Source organism: Arachis hypogaea, chromosome 13 (genome assembly GCF_003086295.3).
Source record: "Arachis hypogaea cultivar Tifrunner chromosome 13, arahy.Tifrunner.gnm2.J5K5, whole genome shotgun sequence".
NCBI classification, from domain to species: Eukaryota; Viridiplantae; Streptophyta; class Magnoliopsida; order Fabales; family Fabaceae; genus Arachis; species Arachis hypogaea.
This window is the reverse complement of record NC_092048.1, coordinates 45697871-45718385: the sequence shown is the minus strand read 5'-3', so window position 1 is coordinate 45718385 and position 20515 is coordinate 45697871. Positions and strand designations below refer to the sequence as shown.

Here is a 20515-nt window from a genome sequence, read left to right as displayed (position 1 = left end):
GTAACGAAGATTGGGTGATTGTCACGAGTCATCCCTTCATTTTGACTTAACTGAATTAAGAACGAGAGTATATCTTGGAGAAGAAGTAGGTGTGAATTGAATAGAAAATAGTAGTAATTGCATTAATTCATGAAGAACAGCAGAGCTCCACACCTTAATCTATGGGATGTAGAAACTCCACCGTAGAAAATACATAAGTGAAAGAGGTCTAGGCATGGCCGTGAGGCCAGCCCCTAAACGTGTACAATGGTCTATGATAGCATAAAGCTGATCAAAGATTTAGGTCTAAGGACTAAACATCCAAAGATGTAAAATAAATCACTAAAATTAGTTTTTATACTAAACTAGTAGCTAGGGTTTACAAAAAATGAGTAACTAAGTGCAGATAGTGTAGAAATCCACTTTCGGGGCCCACTTGGTGTGTGCTTGGCCTGAGCATAGAAGCTTTTTCGTGCTTAGGCTGTTCCTAGAGTTAAACGCCAGATTTGGTGCCAGTTTGGGCGTTTAACTCCAATTCTGGTGCCAGTTTGGGCGTTTTACACCAAGATGTTTTAGGCTGACTTTGAACGCCAGTTTGGGCCATCAAATCTCGGGTAAAGTATGGACTATTATATATTGCGGGAAAGCCCAGAATGTCAACTTTCCAAAGCAATTGAGAGCGTGCCAATTGGGCTTTTGTAGCTCCAGAAAATACACTTCGAGTACAGGGAGGTCAGAATCCAACAGCATCTGCAGTCCTTTTTCAGCCTCTGAATCAGATTTTTGCTCAGGTCCCTCAATTTCAGCCAAAAAATACCTGAAATCACAGAAAAATACACAAACTCATAGTAAAGTCTAGAAATATGATTTTTGAATAAAAACTAATAAAAATATAATAAAAAGTAACTAAATCATACTAAAAACTATGTAAAAACAATGCCAAAAAGGGTATAAATTATCCGCTCATCACCGTGCTCCCACATCTTTGGGGTCTTGAAGCATCGCAATGCAAAATGTGTCCCTACATCGCTTATCCTGAAAAGATGGACAAGAGATGCAAAGAGTGATTTTATATGCTCAATTGGATAGCAAGAATCCACTGATGATATAGTGCACACATTTAGATACAGTGCAATGGTATCAATTTGTTGGAAGCTTTGTGATATTTCTTCAAAAAATTCAGGCGACTATAGGAAAATCTATAGTGAGTTACTTAAGCTAATTTCAAAGGTGCAAAAGAAAAGTGATGCACAAGTGAGGCTTTCCCCCACGTCAACGCTAATAGGTGATCCAGTTGTTGTGAAGTCAAAAGGTGCTTCAAGAAAGGTTCCGAAAGGCCAAAAGAGGCGAAGATGTTCACATTGTAAGTCAAGAAGGCATTTCATTAGGACATGTCCATTACTCGTCAACAAAAACTCACCCGCTGAATACTCAAATACAGAAGATGAACTAACGGTATTAATATAATGATTTTTTTATTAGTTACTTTATGCTTAACTATTATTTTAGTGTCTTTTGTAGAACTATTAAATAATACTATCTTTTGAGAAATTTTTTCTTTTTTAGCAAGTTGAAGTGTGATGCGAGCAAACAGACTCATTCTCAGGACACAAAATCAGTAGAAAATTCACTCATGCACAATAACAATAATTTTAAAGTAAGCACTTGTCTATGTTATACCATGTATCAAATTTGCAATAGATTATTCTCATAGTACTTATATTATTTCTTCTTTTTCTGTAACAAAAAATTCAAGGGTAGTGAAAACAAGAAGTTTGTTTCTAAATTTACAACAACACCGAAGATTAGAGCAAATGGCAAAAAAGGTCGACAGAAGGTAACATTTCACATATCTAATCATTTATATTAGGGTGTTCAAGAGGAAAAATTAAAGTCTTATTTTGACTTTAGATGGTTTTAATCCAATAGCATAAGTGCAACTGAGAAATTAAGGGAGAGTGAGATCCAAGACTTTGAGAAAGTCTTACTTGACATTAACTTGTCTTACTAGTGTATTTTTTTTAATTTTGTATTATAATTGTTTGAAAATTCTGATTTATGTTCAGACTGAAGAGATAAATGTCACTCAAGAGATATTAAAAGAAAAGACCAACACACCAGGAATAGAAGTGTCAGAAGTTGCAGGTGCAGCCACAACCAAGAAACCAGGATTGCCACTGTAACACCCCGTTACCCTAAGCCTTATCTCTAGTCGTAAAGCGAAGGATAACAAAGCGTTATGACAGTTCTAAGGCTCATATAGTAATAAATATAGAAGAAAATAGCAATACTGGAAGCCCGATAAAAGAATAAAAGCTCAAAATCCCATTGCACGGATTTACAAAACGCAAAGCGTTCACACACGACAACTAAAAACGTAAAGGCACGAGGTACAACATGAAACTTAATATAATAATAGTCAAGATAGATATATGTAAGTATGATAAACAAAAGAACTCTAGTCGTAGCCCGTGGTGTTTAGGCCGACTAGTTACATACAGAAAATATAGAGTTTCTAAGTTAAAATAGCTTATACAACTTATCTCTCAAAGTAAGCCTCTAGGGCAACAGAGTTTGATAACAAAAATGAGAGAACTACAACATAATAACCAAAACACAAAGACAACAAAAGATCCTCCGCTCTGTCACCATCTGCAAACTCACCGAGGTGGGTTGCAACCTGCATATGAAAAACAATAACAATATATGGTATGAGAACTGGAGGTTCTCAGTATGGTAACAGTGTCCAATATATAAGATATAAGGTTTCGGGACGCCAAAAGCAATCATAGAACTTCACATCAAATAGATATTCAAGCTTAATAAAATAAATAACTTAAATTATAAACCATAAACAGGGTTATCTAAACTTAGGATATTTTTAACTAATACCAATCACACTGTTGTATCCCACAGCCTTCGCCAACTTACCCTCCACACTATCTCATTGCCACCGCCTACCGAGCCTCCTCAAAACCAGTAGAAAACATAAGTAACGAAAACAAGTAAAGTACAAGTAAAGTACATAAATGGCATGTAGAACACTTAACAAGTAGGCACATGATACATTTAGGCACAATAGAAATTAAACAAAGGAAACAAACAGGTAGAAAATACATATGATGAATGCCTGTCATATTAACTCGTGATATCGCTTGTCGGTCCATAAATGCCAATCCGACACCTCCTTTCGGATGTAGCTTTTTTGGCACACCAGGGATATAGTGTCCTGCACACTCTCATCTTAACCCAAGGATATAGTGCCTGGTACACTCTTGCAGCAGAAAAGGTTATCAATCATCATTCAATTAAGGGATATAGTGCCCTGCACACTATCGTACTTAACCCAAGGATATAGTGCCTGGCACACTCTCAACATTCAACAAGTTCATCATTCCTTTCAGAGTCCTCAACTCATCACAACCATCATCAGTTTTCATTTTCTCAAATTTACCATCAACTACCATCACCTCTCAAGTTCTGTTAGCCATCCCAAATATAGTATTCCGCCCGCTCACCCACAACTTCAGAAACCTAAGTCTCCGTCTTCTAAACTCATAATAAAAAATACCCCTTTTAATTCACTTATTGTGTTCTCCCTTTATTCAAAGTCTAAATACTAGCAAAAATATTTTAAACAAGTGTTACGGAAGTTTGCAAGCTTGCTGGGAAGGTAAAGCAGTTAAAAATAGGGTTTTAGATGAAAAATAGGGCTTGTGCGTACGTACGCACCAGAAGAGTTTCTCAACTTGTGCGTACGCATAGAGGTGTACGTACGCACACAAAGTAAAATGTTCTATTTTGTGTATACGCATGAATACGTGCAGACGCCCTCGACAGAAGGCTCTTCCCAGCTTGTGCGTACACATGATGTTGTATGTATACACAATTTGCAAATTTCACCGGGTGTGTGTGCGCACCCCTTGTGCGTACGCATGAGTCACAACACTCGTTCTGCTCATAGCATAGGCACAGGTGTGTGCGTGCACACAAAAACCAGAACTCACAATTTTCTGCAACATCACAAATTTCAGATTTTTGACACCAACTTTTAACGATCATATATTTTTCTACAAAATTTTGATTTCCACAAAATCTATACCGTTTTAAAACTCTTTGAATTATCTTTTATTTAATACAAAATTTGATCAATTTCAAAAATTGAATCTCAAGATATGATCTGTCAAAGTTGGCCCAAAATCCGTTTTTACCAAAAATCTTAAAAACTCAAATTTACCAAATTCCTCAAATCACAACCCCAACAATACCAAAATCACTCAAGAATTCATACCAAATATTACTCAACCTAATCAAGCATTCAATCATCTAAACCAATTAATACTCACCTCATCCAACTCTAAATTCAACCTAAATTCATATCACAATTCCTCAATATCACCATTCAATATTTCCAACAATCATCAATGCTACAGCCTACATATATCAAATCTTTCATCCAATTAGTCCCATTATCATCAATCAATCCATCCAATTTATCAAACCTCCTCACTCATTTATTTTCAAAATGAACTACAATAACCAACAATCAAAAATCATCATCAACATACATCTTCATGCCTCAACACCCACCATCATAACTCATCAAAGTTATCATACCCATCAATAATCATCATCTACCAACATATATGTCCTCACATTCAAACTCATTCAACCTCCATCTAAACCATTATCAAGCATAACATTTATATACAACTAATCATACAATCACATTCATTCAAACCTAACTTAAGGGCCACTAGCCTAAGTTTCACGAAATATTATATATTACATAAAGAAAACTGAAATCATACCTTGGCCGATTATCCTCCACGCACAAAACCACCTCACCACAAGCTTTCAAGCCTTCACTAAACACCAAACAACACCAAGAGCATTCTATATCTTGAAAAACAACAAGAATCAAAGCTAGGGTTTATGACATACAACTAAACACAAGGATTCAGTGATATCTTATCTTGTCCCACGAGTTTTGGGGTAAAACCCACTACTCACCCAAGCTAGATTACACCTAAACAACAAGAACACAAAGAAACTCAACACCCCAAAAGACATTTTTGAAAATGACATAGGGCAAAGAAACTGAGAAGGTAAGAGTGATTTTCTTACCACTTTGTTTATCTAGAAATGACGGACTCGACGAGAGTTTTGCGTAGCCACAAACGGCTCGTCAATCCGAGCACCGTAGCTCAAGTTATGGCTCAAAGAAGAGAGAGTGAATAGTGTTCTTCTTCTTCCTCTCCTCTCTAAAAACCAGGTCCCTTTTTGTGTGTGTGGGTGTTATGAGTTGAAAAATGCTCATTAAAGGGTGTATATGTGTTAGGCTTGGGCCTAACTTGGGTCCCGTCTAACCGCGTAGCATTTTTTGTTCATTTGGCTCGACTTTGGGCCAAAACTTTTAGAATAAGTGCCCGGTTTGCTATTTTAAAAACTCTTCTAAGGTTTTCTATTGTTTTATTCTCTCTCATGCAGTACTGGACAGACTTAAGCCGGTACTGCCGGCTAATATATCGATACGCATTTTTAGCGAAAATTTTCAAAAGAGGACATTTTTTCACTCAGAAAAATCCACTAAATCTGAATCTCTCCTTTATATTTAAAAAAAATTTATATTTTGGAACCTAGTCCAGGCAAATTAAATTATTCTACTCTACTTAAGCGGTTTTACATAAAAATTTTGGTTCTTATATCCTCCCCTCCGAAAAAAATGTTTTCATCCTCGAAAATGCTAATCACTACGCTTTTGCTGCACCACTCTAATCCTTGGTCATCACTAATCCGAAGTCCTCGGTTACACCTCATCCAATTTTGTCTTCTCTGACATCTGCATTATTTTTGCCATTTGTTTATATGCGCAATACAAATAACAACTACCAATATTATTTTAATATACACTCCTATATACTTACTGCAAAAATTGAAGGTAAAAACCAATAACCACTTTCTCTGGTCAATTTTGTCTTCATCATATCTGCTACTAAGTCTAGCACAAGAGAATCAATTGGCATTCCTGGTATCAAGCTCCTGAATACATCTCTGCGAGCTGTAAGCCCTAAAAATATTATATCTTCCTCATAGCTGCCAAAAATATATTAACATAAATAAAAATAGCTAAACAATTCCACAACATCATTAAAAAATTATATTCTTATTGAGCTTACTTACTTATCCATCAATAGATTACCATATAAGTATCCTGCAACTGTAAGTTCAGTATCATCCAAATCCATCGAAGATGTTGGTCTAAAATACACTTGCATCCACTAAATATATAAAAAAAACTATTATTATTGTAATAATAATAATAATAATAATAATAATAATAATAATAATAATAATAATAATAATAATGATAATGATAATAATAATAATAAACTACTTATTACTTAGTACTCAAAATAGGTAGCTCTAATCCAGGAACATTGATTGAAGCAAGTGAGTCTGTTCTCCTTTTTTAGTAATGGACAGATCCATCTTTGCCTTCTCAATAGAGCATAGCAACAATGGATTATTCGACGCACTACTTTGTTGGTTAAGAGTCCTAGAATTGGAACCAAAGACCTTAAACACCTTAGAGGGGGAGCTGACATTATTTTCCAACCGTTGAACAAGAGATTGGACTATTTGAGTCAATTGTTCCACAAAATTAGCTAATGAGTCTAAAGTCACTTTATCCTTCAATGATGGATTGGGTTCACTATAACATAAAAAAAAGTTAACAAGGATGCTAAAATAAAGATAATAATGAGATATTTATTAAATGACAAATTAAAATTTACAATAAACAACTAAATCCAGAGCATAACAGATCATTCATCAAATTACAAATTCAAATTCACTGTAACCATATGTAACATTATAATGAAATACATCATCAATTATTAGAATTGATGGAAGCATCTAAAGAGAAATATTTATTGATATTAAGCTTAAAAAAACCCTGAAGGAGAGTCCCTGAGTAGGAAAAGTATTATTGCTGGGTTTGACTCTTTAAGCTTTGAGGTGAGAGAGACCCTATTTGGGTGAAGTTTGGTGATGTACTAGAGTAATGAAGACCATATTCTATTCGATGAGGAATGAAGACCATATTAAGGTGTCAATTATCTACTGTGGTGACTCTTGCAGGGAGTGAGAGAGGAATGTGTGAGGAATGAGTGAGGAAACCTTAAACGTGAGGCTATTCTCTCCACTTTTTTTTCTTGGCCCAAAACGCAGTTTTTTTAAAGAGAGTTCTTTATAACTCTAAATTAAAAATATTGCAATATAATTCCTATTTTATTTTTTTAATCGAAGATGTGAATAAATAGAGTCATTATCAAAAAATAATAGAAGACCATTGAGAATAAATTTATGAAACATGAACAATAAAAAAATAATTAGTACGTAATTGTTCAAAATTTCAGTTGGTTCTTGACAGATCTTCATGTTAGGAATAGAACTTTCCTCAACAGAAGCAGCTCAATTATTTTTACCATTGTAATTAGCTTGTAATGTTATGTGTTTGAGAAAAATACATAACAATAATAAAAGAGAGTTGTTATTAAATATCAATTTAAGGTAAATCTATATTAAATACAATTTCAATCTAATTAGTTTGTAATCAACATGAATCACAAATTATATTATTTATAAGTAAATTATATATTCAGCCAAAATCAATATTATATATAAGTAAATATTATAAGTTTAAATGCTAATATTACGTAGAGTAATAAGATAGAATAAATTAGAATAATAATATCTATTTTAAATCATGTCTAAATAAAAATAACAAGTTTTCAGTTATATATGATATAAAAAAAATATATTTATTATTACGTTGAATAATAAATTTAAATAATAATATCTATTATAAATAATTTTGAAATAAAATAATAAGTTTACAATAATATATTATTTTAAAAAAATATATATTTATTATTAAATATTATGTATTTATTTTCACGTGAAATAATAAATTTGAATAAATATATATACTATGAATTTTTAAATAAAAATAACAAGTTTTCGGTAATATATGATCTTTAAAAAAAATTATATATTTATTATTAAATATTATGAATTATATTATCACGTAGAGTATAAGTTGGTACTATAATATCTACTATAAATGTTGTCTAAATAAAAATAATAAATTTCCAATTCAAAATTATTTTTTAAAAAATATATTTATTATTAAAAACTATATATTTATTATCACATAAAATAATAAGTTTGAATAATAATATCTATTTTAAATAATTTTTAAATAAAAATAATATCTACTTTGAATAGTAAATCTTTTTAAAAGATGCACATACCTTGTAATTATATATATGATATAAATATAAAATAATAAAATCTTTTTAAAAGATAATTTTTCAATAATAAAGAAGGAACAAACAAAATTTTATTCTATATATAAAGACACTGTTCAACATGTGTAAATCCCGTGAAATTAACGAATAATTATACAATAAATTAGCGAATAATCCCGTGAATTTCGACACTAATTTCGAAGAATTTGGCATAAGATTGGACCGGACGGGTCGAACCGGTTGAACCGGGTCCAAACTGAGCCCGTAGGCCCAACTCACTCACTTAATAAAGTGAGCTCAGATCCCTCTCTCTTCATTTTGTATGCTGAAAAACGTAGAAAGCAGCCATGGGAGAAGGAAGAACAATTCCAAAACACCAAACCCTCACTTGCTAATCAAATTGCCATAACTTTTGATCCGGAGCTCCGATTGACGATTCGTTTGTGGCCACGCGACCGCGACGTCCAGCTCTACAAAGCCTGGTACATTGTAAGGTAAGGTATTCACTTTTTCTTCCTCAGTTTCCCCATTTACAGTTTCGAAAATCATTGGGCTTTGGTATTGAGATTTTGTGTAATTTCGATGTTTAGGATCAAATTAACTTGGTGGACTTGCCGAGTCTTGTCCTAATTCTCCATTGGTAAGGTGAGAATCCTCAAACCCTATTATATTTCTTGGTTATGTATGTTGAAAATTAAGTGTGTGTGTGTATGGGTATTCATGATATGATATAGGTGAGGTATATATATGTGGTATGAAGCTAATTGAGAATGTTGGAAGCTTAATTGGAAGCTTGGAGTTGAAAACTAGATGCTGAATTTTGGTGTTGAGGCTTGCAATCTTTCCTAGTAGGTTGCCTTGGAAAAATATGCGAAAATCGGCCAAGGTATGGTTTAGGTTTCGCGCATTAATATGTAAGGCTCTGTGAAAACTTAGGCTAGAGAACTATAGGATATGTTGAAATGGTTAAATGTGTTAAATGGTTAGTTTTTGTGATGTTGATGGATAAATTGATGTTGGGTTTGTGTTGAGCAATTGAATATATATATATATATATATATATATATATATATATATATATATATATATATATATATATATATATATATATATATATATATATATATATATATATATATATATATATATATATACAAGTATGATGATGATGAATGAAGGATTTATGGTTATGGTAAGGTAATGATATGGTTGAGATTGAGTGGTGTTTATTTAGATTTGTTAGTATTGATATAATGAATAATGTTGTAATGATGGTTGAAGAAGTTCATGATAATGACAATATGTGTATATAGAGCAATATGTTAGTTTGTGACTAAAACTTGTAAAGTTGCGTGAAATGTGATGTTATTGAGCTAAGGTTGAAAGAATTGTTGTGCTATGGTTAAGGAAAAGTTATATTGATGGTTATGGTATGTTGAGTTGAGTAAAAATGAGTTTTGAAAGGAAAATTTGATTTTGGTAAAAATGGGGTTTGGTATGATTTGATAAAACTTGATTTTTGATTAACTTTGGCAGTCCATAACTTGATCCTCAAATTTTGGATGAAAATGAGGTTTGTTTTGAATTAAAGAATGTTTTATAAGCTTGAGAATGATATAAGGTTTGCAGAAAACCGAATTCTGTAGAGGAAGTTATGGACGCCGGAAATCTGGTGCGGAAAACTGAAATTTTCAAACTTGAAGCAAAATCAGGTTTTCTGGTGTGTGCCCACGCACACTGTTGTGCGCACGCACCCCACAGAAGCCAAAATTTAACCTGTGCGTACGCACGCCTTTGGGCACATGCACACCTGGTGTTTTTAGAAAGTGTACGTACGCACGCACTTGTGCGCATGCACACACCAAGATATGCCTTCTGTTGGTGGCGCTCGCATAGGTGAGGCGCACGCACACCAAGTAATTCCTAGTTGGTGTGCGCACACACAACTGTGTGCATCCGCACATATTCTGATTTTTCAGCACTTGTATTTTTACAATTCAAACATGGTTTCGAACCTCTAAGCTCTAATTTTTATCCTTTTAACCCTAGAACTTATTAGTAAGCTTAGTAATTAGTTGGAGATAGGAAATTAAGGTAACTTGAGGATGAAGTAAAGGTTAAAATGATGGATTTATGAATAAGAAGGGTGAAAATGTTATGAAAATGATGAACATTTGTAATAGTGATATGTTGATGGATGATTGAACTCATTTGGAATAAACGAATGTATGCTTGAGATACCTGTGTAGTAAGGATGGTGGTTTGTCCCGCTTGCTCCAGGTTAATATTTTGAGAATTGATAATGATCATGCTTGATTTAAATTGAATAAATGTATGTTTGTGACGCCTGGGTAGTAGTAGCAGTAGTGGATCTCCCACTTGCTCCAGGTTGAGCTTTTAAACACCCGCCTGGGTAGTAGCCGCAGTAGAGGTTTTGGATAGTGACACGCACACGTCATCCACGCGCACGCGTGACGCTCGGCACGTGACCCACTTAAAGTGAAATCGTTGGGGGGCGATTTCTGAGCTTCCCATACCCAAATCCAACTCGTTTCTGATGGTATTTCATGCAGAGTTCAAGATTGAGCAAAGGGGGAGCACTTAGTTGTAGCTTGGCATCATGTAGTTTAGTTTATAGAGAGAGAAGCTCCCTCTTCTCTCTAGAATTAGGGTTCTTATGCTTATTTTCATCTTAGATCTAGGTTCAATCTATTGTTCTCATCTTGTTTTCTTTACATTTTCATGCTCTAGTAGTTTGATTCTCTTAGTTTTCATGTTAATTTCCCCTTCATGCCTCTTTTATGTTAATGAACTCATGTTGGATTTGGATCTCTTTTAATGCAATTTAATGTTTGATGTTCTTTTATTGTGAATTGAGTTGTGGATTTTACTTTCCTTGCAATTGGTAGTTGGTAGATCTTATTATTCTTGCACATTTATTATGCTTTCCTTTTATGCCTTCCAAGTATTTGACAAAATGCTTGGTTGGATGTTAGAGTAGCTTTTTGAGCATTCTTGGCTTGGAAAGAGACAGTGGGCAATCTTGAGTCATTAATACCCAATTTAGATTGGTGATCTAGAGTTGTTAGTTAATATTGTTTACATTGACTCTAACCTCTTGCTAATTTAATTAGTGAGTTTATTAGGATTTTTGGATTGAGATTAACTAGTCTTGTTTGACTTTCTCTCATGGAAGATAACTTACACCTTCTTCCAACATTGGAAATGACGAAATAAGATAAATTCTTGTTAATTATTGTTATTAGTGACTAGGATAGAAAGCCTATATTCTCAATCCTTGCCATGAATGTCTCTCTTTATTAATTGCTTTCTTTAGTTGCTTGCTTTACTTCTCTTGTCATTTATTTTCTTGCTCCTTTCATCAAATCAAACCCCATAGCCAATAATTGACCACTTCATTGCGATTCTTTGTGAGACGACCCGAGGTTTAAATACTTCGGTTAATTTTCATTGGGGTTTGTACTTGTGACAACCAAATTTTTTATGCGAGAATTGTTTGTTGGTTTGGAGCTATGCTTACAACGAAGTTCTTATTTCTATAAAAGAAATTCTAGACCGACACAACAATTCTTCATTATCAAAATGGCGCCGTTGCCGGGGAATTGCAATGGTGTTATGTTATTGGCTATTGTATATTTGTGAATATGTTTGCCTTTTGCTTCTTTGTTAGTTGTTGCTAGTTGTAGGACTTTATTTTCTTTATTTCTTGTTAGCTTTTGTTTTATTTTCTCTTTCACTATGAATTCTCACCCTTTTGGCTATGAGTGTGGTTACAACTATGTTGTAGGAAATGGAAGCTTTAATGAGGATTTGTATCAAGGATTTGGAGATCAAAGGTGGGAGGAACCCCAAGCTTATGGACAACCTTCTTGGCAACAACATCCTCCGGCTTCTTATGGGTACAATCCAACTCTTAATGCATACCAATCTAATGTGTGCGATGACCCTTATTGTGATTGTCAACCACAATCATCATATGCATATGATCCCACTCCTCAACATAGCCCTCCACCATACTTACAAGCCTCATACCACCATTCACCTCCATATGATCCTAATCCATATCCACCGTACCGACCACCATATTTACCATATCTAGAGCCACCACCATTCCAACACCAATACTCCCAAGAACCACAAATTCCATATACACCACCTCAAGACTTTCACCAATATGAACCACCTTCCAACTATAATACCTCCCCCTCAAGAAATGAACCCTCTTTTCCACCACCACCTTCATCGGAAGACCTATGGTAAGAACAACTGAGAACTTCTAATTCGTTGCCAAGAGCAAGAAGAGGTGTTGACTAACTTAACTGAAGCGATGAACTAAATGGCCTCTTTGTGCACAACTATCCAAGACACCCTCATTGCTAAATGCGGAGGATTAGTTGAGGAGCACAATGAGAAGGAGAATTTGGAACTTCAAAGGGGAGATGAGTAGTTAAAGCAAGAAGTCTAACAAGAGGAGGAGGTAGAGATTATTTAACAAGAAGAAGTAGTGGTTGGAGATTTAGGATATGTTGAGTACATGGAAAAATCACAAGTTGAAGAGCTTTCTGCCATGAAGTGTGAAATTGGTGTTGAGGAGGAGAGTGTGCAACCTCCAAATCATATCATGGTTGAAGACTTTGAAAGGGTTGATCAAGGGATGGATTCAATCATTGATAAGTTTCTATCTACAATTGAATCATCTCCCATTGGGCTTGACATAGGGATTAAAGAAGAAGATACCCCACTTCCCACTCACTTGGTGAGCAATAAAGAAGAAAAGAAATAGGAAGAAAGCTACCAAGAAGAAAGATTGGAAGAAGTGGTACAAGCAACTAGCCCCCTTATACATGATGATTCTGCATCAACATATGATCCTTTTGAGCTTGATGAACCCTTCCCCACTGGACTTGGAATTGATGAGGATGTCGATTTTACTAAACCTCCCATTTATTACTTGAGTGATGGGGAAGAGCTAGAGGACATTGGTGAAGAAGAATGCGAACTTGAGGAAGCTTGGCAAGAGGAAGAGCTTGAAGAACCTTGCCAAGTGGTGGAAGCCTCTAGAAGAGGATGGACAGGAGTGGAATGCGCTTTATCAAGACCATTGGGAACTCCTCTACCTAAGTTGCCATATAATCCTTCATTTGAGTGGGTAAACTTCTCACTCTTAGCTTTCTTATCCCACTTGAATATGGTATTCTTGAGACGGATGGCCAACTTAGGACGCTTTGTGGAATTAAGCGTAAGAGGAGGATGTTTAGTGGTTGGCGGTGTAAATCTAGGCCCATTATGTTTGGAAGCTCAAAATTGAGGAGCGTGGATTGGTGTAGTGCTCAAATGGATGGGTCTAGGAGGATATTTTGGTGCCTTCATAAGAATTCACCTTACTTACCACCCGGACGAAATTACTATGATCGACTTGAAGATAGGTGTCAAAACAAAGTGCGGGATCCCGGATTACAATGTAAGGATCAACTTTGGGAGCTCATGGTTTGTGAAGAACTCCATCAAGGCTTGGAGCTATTAATTTTGAATAATGGAGCCTATTGGAAGTCCAAGCATTGGTGGATGTTCAGGGATGGATTCAAGCACAAGCCACCTTGATGGAGAGCTCCCCATAAGTCCAACTTAAGGACAATAAACAAAAGTGCTAGGTGGGAGACACCCCACCATGATAACATCTTTTCCTTTTCTCTTTTGTAAATATTGGTAAATTAGGTTTAATTTCATGTTTTGTTTAGTTAGTTGAGTTTATTTGGAAGTCTAGTAGGTTAAATAAGGTTTTATGGTGTTTTGGTATCTGTTTGGAAGTTGGAATGCTTGGTTTAGTGCAAGAACTTGGAAAAAATTTGAAAAACAGAGCACCAACCACGCGTACGCGTGACACCAAGCTTTTCGACCATCCACGCGTACAGTCACCCACGCGTACGCGTAGATCTCAAATTTTTACCTCCCAGCCAAAAACTCGAGAGTTGTGCGTGAAGTGTGCCAGATTTGTGCTTCCACTCACGCGTACGCGTCACTCCACGCATACGCGTCGCCTCTCTGAATAACCCATCATGCGTATGCGTGACCCACGCGTACGCGTCGATCACCTTTCACCAAACTACGCGCACGCGTTACTCCACGCGTACGCGTGGGTTGCCCTGCACCACCCATATTCTTTTCTTCCCTTCTTTCCATTTCTTTCTTCCTTCTTTCTTCTTCCTTTTTCTTTCCACCCTTCAATCATCATCCAAAACTACCATACACCATCAACCATTAGTTAGTTTAGTTAGTTTGTTAATTAGTTAGTTTGATTTTTGTTTATTTTTCTGTTTTTCGTTATAGGTGTTGGATTATTAATTTTGTTTACTGTTTATTGCTACTTATTATTAACTGAATGCTATTTTAGCATAACTATTTTTGATATTCATTGTTGGATCTCTTTTGTCAAGGTTACAAATTATTACTTGGTTTTGAACTTTTATGTTTAACATTTTTGAATGCTAAGTAAATGTGACAATGCCTTCAAGCATCTTAACTCTTTTGAATTGCATGTTTTGGCCACCCTGCATTCATCATCCATTGTTAGGAAATTGTACATTATCAATGCATTTTTTGTTAGGTGATGCTTGTTTATGATTGCCCCTTATTTACATCACCTATTTCATGCATTGAGATTTTGGAATTGTGAAATTGGATTGAAAGCTTACCTAGTGACATATTTTTGAGCTTTCTAAGCTTTGTGGACCATGCTTGCTGTGTGATTGATTTTCACTTCTATCTTCCTTTTCCTAAGTTCCATAGCACTCATGTGTTCCACCTCTATGTCACTTAGGTGTTGCAAATAAACTTCAATATGTGTCATTGTTTGATGTGTAAGTTTCACATTCCATCTTGTTCATTAAAGTTACCTTGCACATCAACCAATGTCCATGCATTATCTAATTTCACAATTGTTTGAATTCTGCTTGAATGCTTTTATGCTTCTTCACTACTTGTTTGTATCTTAACTTACAAGTCTTTTAAAGTATCTCAGGCACACTAGAATGAGTGAAGTGCACCTTTCTTTTTGATTAATTGTGACATAGTTTTTATGCTAGTGTGTGTGCTCTAAACCACATGCAACTTAGAACCCACACACTATTCATTAATGTCATGCTAATTCACTCACTTCATTCTAGTGATTTATCTCATTCCAATAATTTCTGCTTCTTTGCTTTTGTATTTTCTCATCTTATGGTGTTATTTTCTATTTTTCATGACTGATGCACCATAAGCAAAAATGGAAGCGAGAGAAAGAACACTGATGAGCAGATAATTTATACGCTTTTTGACATAGTTTTTAGTATGTTTTAGTAGAATCTAGTTACTTTTAGGGATGTTTTCATTAGTTTTTATGTTAAATTCACATTTATGGACTTTACTATGAGTTTGTGTGTTTTTCTGTGATTTCAGGTATTTTCTGGCTGAAATTGAGGGACTTGAGCAGAAATCAGATTCAGAGGTTGAAGAAGGACTGCTGATGCTGTTGGATTCTGACCTCTCTGCACTCAAAGTGGATTTTCTGGAGCTACAGAACTCGAAATGGCGCGCTTCCAATTGCGTTGGAAAGTAGACTTCCAGGGCTTTCTAGAAATATATAATAGTCCATACTTTGGCCAAGAATAGACGACGTAAACTGGCGTTCAACGCCAGCTCTCTGCCCAAATCTAGCGTCCAGCGCCAGAAAAGGATCCAAAACCAGAGTTGAACGCCCAAACTGGCACAAAAACTGGCGTTCAACTCCACAAATGGCCTCTGCACGTGCAACACTCAGGCTCAGCCCAAACACACACCAAGTGGGCCCAGGAAGTGGATTTATGCATCAATTACTTACTCATGTAAACCCTAGTAGCTAGTTTATTATAAATAGGACCTTTTACTATTGTATTAGGCATCTTTGGATTACCTTATGATCCTTTGATCACGTTTTGGGGGCTGGCCATCTCGGCCATGCCTGGACCTTCACTTATGCATTTTTAACGGTAGAGTTTTTACACTTCATAGATTAAGGTGTGGAGCTCTGCTGTTCCTCAAAGATTAATGCAAAATACTACTGTTTTCTATTCAATTCTTCTTATTTCGCTTCTAAGATATCCATTCGCACCCAAGAACGTGATGAAGGTGATGATTATGTGTGACGCTCATCATCCTTCTCCCTTATGAACGCGTGCCTGACAAACACTTCTGTTCTACATGAAATAAGCTAGAATGAGTATCTCTTAGATCTCCTAACCAGAATCTTCGTGGCGTAAGCTAGAATGATGGCGGCATTCAAGAGAATTCGGAAGGTCTAAACCTTGTCTGTGGTATTCCGAGTAGGATTCAATGATTGAATGACCGTGACGAGCTCCTAACTCGCGATTGCAGGGCGTTAGTGACCGACGCAAAAGGATAGTAAATCCTATTCCAGCATGATCGAGAACCGACAGATGAATAGCCGTGCCGTGACAGGGTGCGTGAGCATATTATTCACTGAGAGGATAAGATGAAGCCATTGACAAGGGTGATGCCTCCAGACGATTAGCCGTGCCGTGACAGGGCATTGGATCATTTTCCCGAGAGATGACCGAAAGTAGCCATTGATAGTGGTGATGTATCACATAAAGCCAGCCATGGAAAGGAGTAAGACTGATTGGATGAAGATAGCAGGAAAGCAGAGGTTCAGAGGAACGAAAAGCATCTCCATTCGCTTATCTGAAATTCCTACCAATGAATTACATAAGTACCTCTATCCCTAGTCTTTTATTTATTATTCGAAAACACCATTATCACTTTATATCTGCCTGACTGAGATTTACAAGGTGACCATAGCTTGCTTCATACCGACAATCTCCGTGGGATTCGACCCTTACTCACGTAAGGTATTACTTGGACGACCCAGTGCACTTGCTGGTTAGTTGTATCGAAGTTGTGAACCATGGTATTGGCACCATGTTCTTGGCGCCATTACCAGGGAAAGAAAGAGCCATGAATTTTACATAATTAAAGTGTAATCACGATTACGCGTACCAAGTTGCTCATGTTGCCAGGGATTGCTTGAGCCTGGACATCACAATTTCGTGCACCAAGTTTTTGGCGCTGTTGCCGGGGATTGTTTGAGTTTGGACAACTGACGGTTCATCCTGTTGCTCAGATTAGGTAATTTTCTTTTTGTTTTGCTTTCAAAAATATTTCAAAATTTTCTCACCTGTTTTCGAAAAAAAAAATGTTTTCAAAAATAAATTATTCTATGGCTTCAAGATTTTTAAGAATGAATTCTAGTGTTTCATGAAACATGTTGAATCCTATCTGGCTGTAAAGCCATACCCAAACTACTTTGGGATTGGTATTCAACTAATCACTCCAGTCCATGTAATTATATGCTAAAGCTTGGCTGGCTATTAAGCCATGTCTGACCCTTTGATTGGAGCTTTAGAGCATAAGATTCCTGGAATTCATATTAAAAATTTTGGAATCCTTATTTTTCTTTTCCAAAATAGTTTTTCGAAAAATATAAAATAAAAAATCCAAAAAATTTAGAAAATCATAAAAATCAAAAATAATTTTCTGTTTCTTGTTTGAGTCATGTGTCATGTTATAAGTTTGGTGTCAATTGCATATGCATCTTGCATTTTTTCGAAAATATCATGCATTCATAGTGTTCTTCATGATCTTCAAGTTGTTCTTGGTAAGTCTTCTTGTTTGATCTTGATGATTTTTTGTTTTGTATCTTTTCATGTTTATCATATGCATTCTTGAATTCTTAGTGCGTAAGCATTAAAGAATTCTAAGTTTGGTGTCTTGCATGTTTTCTTTGCATTAAAAATGTTTCAAAAATATGTTCTTGATGTTCATCTTGACATTCAAAGTGTTCTTGGTGTTCATCTTGACACTCATATCATTCATGCATGCATTCATTGTTTGATCTAAAAATTTCATGCATTGCATCATTTTTCTTGTTTTTCCCTTGCATCATAAAAATTCAAAAATCAAAAAAATATCTTTCCCTTTTTCTCTCATCAAATTCAAAAATTTGAGTTGACTTTTTCAAAAATTTTTAAAATCAAGTTGTTTCTTATGAGTCAAATCAAATTTTCAATTTGAAAATCTTATCTTTTTCAAAATCTTTTTCAAAAATCAAATCTTTTTCAAATTTCTTAGTTATTTTCGAAAGTTCTAAAAATTTTTTTCAAAAATTTTTTTCTTATTTTTATATCAAATTTTCGAAAATAACATAATCAATTAATGTTTTGATTAAAAAATTTGAAGTTTGTTACTTGCTTGTTAAGAAAGATTCAAACTTTAAGTTCTAGAATCATATCTTGTGATTTCTTATGAATCAAGTCATTAATTGTAATTTTAAAAATTCAAATCTTTTTCAAAAACTAATTTCTATCATATCTTTTTAAAAATATCTTCTTATCTTATCTTTTTCAAAATTTGATTTCAAAATATCTTCTCTAACTTCCCAACTTCTAATCTTTTCAAATTTGTTTCAACTAACTAACTAACTTTTTGTTTGTTTCTTAACTTTTTCAAAACTACCTAATTAACTCTCTCTCTCTCTAATTTTCGAAAATATATTCCCTCTTTTTCAAAAATTTCTTTTTTATTAACTAATTATTTTTATTTTTGAATTTAAAAATTTTTCGAAAAAAAAATACTAACCTTTTTCAAAAACTATTTTCGAAAATCACTAACTCTTTTTCAAAAAAATTGTTTTCGAAAATTCACCTCCCCCTCTCATCTTCTTCTATTTGTTTATTGATATACTAACATCTTTCCTTCAACTCTCCAAAAATCCGAACCCCCTCTCTCTCTGAGTTCAGATTTTCTTCCCTTCTTTTCTTCTACTAACACAAGGATCCCTATACTGTGATATAAAGGATCCATATTATTATTACTATTTTTTCTGTGCCTTCTTCTTTGTCATATGAGCAGGAGCAAGGATAAGAACATTCTTGTGGAAGCAGATCCAGAACCTGAAAGGACTCTAAAAAGGAAACTAAGAGAAGCTAAAATATAACAATCCAGAGATAACCTTTCAGAAATTTTCGAACAGGAAGAGGAGATGGCAGCCGAAAATAATAATAATGTAAGGAAGATACTTGGTGACTTTACTGCACCTAATTCCAATTTACATGGAAGAAGCATCTCCATTCCTGCCATTGGAGCAAACAACTTTGAGCTGAAACCTCAATTAGTTTCTCTGATGCAGCAGAACTGCAAGTTTCATGGACTTCCATCTGAAGATCCTTTTCAGTTCTTAACTGAATTCTTGCAGATATGTGATACTGTTAAGACTAATGGAGTAGATCCTGAAGTCTACAGGCTCATGCTTTTCCCTTTTGCTGTAAGAGACAGAGCTAGATTATGGTTGGATTCTCAACCCAAAGACAGCCTGAACTCTTGGGATAAGCTGGTCACGGCCTTCTTAGCCAAGTACTTTCCTCCTCAAAAGCTGAGCAAGCTTAGAGCTGATGTTCAAACCTTCAGACAGAAAGAAGGTGAATCCCTCTATGAAGCTTGGGAAAGATACAAACAGTTGACCAAAAAGTGTCCTTCTGACATGCTTTCAGAATGGACCATCCTGGATATATTCTATGATGGTTTATCTGAGCTATCAAAGATGTCACTGGACACTTCTGCAGGTGGATCCATTCACCTAAAGAAAACGCCTGCAGAAGCTCAAGAACTCATTGACATGGTTGCTAATAACCAGTTCATGTACACTTCTGAAAGGAATCCTGTGAGCAATGGGACGCCTATGAAGAAGGGAGTTCTTGAAGTTGATACTCTGAATGCCATATTGGCTCAGAATAAAATATTGACTCAGCAAGTCAATATGATCTCTCAGAGTCTGAATGGAATGCAAGCTGCATCCAACAGTACTCAAGAGGCTTCTTATGCAGAAGAAGCTTATGATCCTGAGAACCCTGCAATAGCAGAGGTAAATTACTTAGGTGAACCTTATGGAAACACCTATAACTCATCATGGAGAAATCATCCAAATTTCTCATGGAAGGATCAAAAGCCTCAACAAGGCTTTAATAATGGTGGAAGAAACAGGTTTAGCAATAGCAAGCCTTTTCCATCATCCACTCAGCAACAGACAGAGAACTCTGAACAAAATACTTCTAATTTAGCAAATCTAGTCTCTGATCTATCTAAGGCCACTGTAAGTTTCATGAATGAAA

General features: G+C 35.2%; 1 non-coding gene across 1 annotated transcript; it reads right to left on the bottom strand.

Moving 5' to 3' along the window:
* Positions 1-19785: 19785 nt before the first annotated feature.
* On the bottom strand, positions 19786-19893 carry LOC112738794 (small nucleolar RNA R71). The gene has a single exon (XR_003169744.1). It is a non-coding gene; the product is annotated as a small nucleolar RNA R71 (small nucleolar RNA).
* Between the last annotated feature and the right edge of the window lie 622 nt (positions 19894-20515).